The 2,500-nt window shown below is 43.4% G+C and overlaps 1 protein-coding gene across 1 annotated transcript in view; it reads right to left on the minus strand.

Annotated features, from left to right (window-relative positions):
- Positions 1–2,500, minus strand: part of LOC115232389 — a 74,585-nt gene that overhangs the window by 57,069 nt on the left and 15,016 nt on the right. The gene's annotated exons all lie outside the window — the stretch shown is intronic.

Raw genomic sequence — 2,500 nt, forward strand, 5'->3', positions numbered from 1 at the left:
TGCTTGTATACACATTTTCAAGATCAGTGACGAATAGTTACTGGAAAAAGGATATTAATATTTGCATTGGGAACTCCTTTCATCGAAAACCGGTGTTTTGACTCGTCTAGGGACCCCTCTTTCATCTGCGTATTGAGAAGTTAGCTGCCTATTTTGTTGAGTGAGTTCGTTTTTTGTTCGTCGTTGTTTGTGTTTGCTCGTGAATTGAACAGTTGTCCGTTGTGTGACAGTAATTTTCGCCCTACGGGTCTGAAAATTCTATGTATAAACATTGTTATTACCTTCAGGGTAATTTTTTTTTTTATTGAAAAATTGGTTCTCATAATTTGAGAAATGGAGTTCGACTTGGCGTCGAGGAGCGACTTTCCCGTGATGGGAAAAGGCGAACAGAAGGATATCGAGGTTAAAAAACAGTCTTTTTCGGCCGCAGTGGGCGGAACCATAACGGAAGTAGAATTTAAAATAGAACAGTTGTTCGAATACCGGAACTTGGTAGAAAAGGAAGGCAACGAAATTAAACTGGTACCGCCGCAAGCGATATTACAGGAAATAAAGGCTAAGACAGTCGTATACAAGGTTTACAGTAACAAAGAGAAAAAAATAATGGACGTGAAGAACGAAATAGTAGAGAAGTGTTTGTCCCCGGTGTGGAGCAAAATTCGCTACGTCGGTCGAGGTGCCCGCAGCGCTACCGTTGAAGCACATTTCGACTCGGCTGATGTGGCAAGAGAGATTTCATCGATGACCTTAAAAAGTGAGGACATCATGTTACTACCTACATATATGGGAAAAAGAACTGCGAAACTATATGTGGAAGACATTCCAAGAGGATATGATATAATGTGGGTAGCAGCGGCGGTTCTGCACGACGTAGAGCAGAAAGTCTCAATTCTGCAGATGAAAAGGTAAACTGGAAGGGACAAGCGCTCAAACTCCTCGTTCAAGCAGAAAATAATGTGCTAGAAAACTTACCCGATAGGGTATTTATTGAGGAGGGAATTACAATGAGAGTGTCAGTGGAGGGGCGCAGACCTAGGTGTTTCAAATGTGGTGAAAAGGATCACGTCCGCTCGAACTGCATAAAAAAAAGAAAAACAGCGAAGCCCCTCCTCAAAGTGCTTCAAACACAGAAAAAGACCCCAAGACTGCGACAAGGAAGGGAATCGAAACGGAAGATAAAAATGAACAAATGGAATTTACTCAGGTGACACACAAAAGAAAAAAAGAAAATACCCTGGACTCCCCTCCCCAAACAAAGAAAAAATCAGCAAACACCGCAGAGATACATACAAAAAAAATTCCCCAGCCCTACCCCCACGGCACTATATTCATTGGAACACAGTTCGCCAAGCCCCTCCCCATAAAACAAGATTGGAAAAAATTGATTAAAAAAAATGAAAAGGTTGTAGCATTCGACGAGAAAAATGATAGAGTGTTCAAGTATTTTAAAATTTCAAAACTGAAATTATTCAGTAAGTCTGCAGACACTAAGTCAAACACTCCAAGAACATTTAAAAAATAACCTTATCAGAGACGTTACTAACGAAATACTGGAGGGTAAACTTACTATAACCCCGGCAACCACACCTACCCAGAGCCCGATGGCAACACCGGTTAAGAGCCCTGCAGCTACGACCACAAGGGAGGAAGAAGGGGAAGCATGCAGATTTAAACTGTCATGCTCCCTGTCCCAACCGTAAGTTCTTTTTTCTCTCTCTCCGACAATGGCAAAGCTGGGTTGTGTGAATGTGCGTGGAACGGGGTCGAAATGGAAACAAATTTATCTCCTGAACGACCTCACGACACACGGAGTGGACGTAGCTATTGTAACCGAGTCCAAGATGAACGGGGCCCAAGCGTTCTCGCCTCTTCTAAATGGTTTCGAGAAATTTATTTCTCCTAGCCGAGGAAGAGGAAGGGACATGGCAGTCCTTATCAGGAAGAGCTTGGACTTGCTGTTAAGTACTGTCTTTCTGGACCTAGAAGGCAGGCTGGTCGTTCTGGATGTAACTCACGTAAGTAAACAGTCCTTCTGATTGGTAGCTGTCTACGCTCCGAATGAGAATAGGCAGGGGGGTTTTTTTCGGAATCTGGAGCACTTTTTAGTGACGTCGAAAACGACGACTTTAACACTGTCCTCGAAGCGCGGGTCGACAGTGTTGGCTCAGCCAATAGGAAGGGGAACCCTAGCCTCAAGAGTCTACTAGAGAGCTTTAATCTAGTAGACCGTTATCGACTGGATGAGCCGAGCGTTCCACAGTGGACGTGGAGTAACAACGACGGCTCACGCAGATCGTATATAGATAGGATATTCGTTAGGAAAAGAGATAAGGATACGTTTAGTTGTCCACAGTTTCACATTGTGCCTTACACGGATCACAATTTTGTGACTTGTAGGGTGCAATTAGATAAGTGTCATAGACAGGGACCCGGGTACTGGAAGCTGAACAAGTCTATTTTGAATTGTGAAGACTTCCGTACCCGGATTAAGGTGTTAGTA

This window comes from Octopus sinensis, linkage group LG2 (assembly GCF_006345805.1).
Source record: "Octopus sinensis linkage group LG2, ASM634580v1, whole genome shotgun sequence".
Taxonomy (NCBI): domain Eukaryota; kingdom Metazoa; phylum Mollusca; class Cephalopoda; order Octopoda; family Octopodidae; genus Octopus; species Octopus sinensis.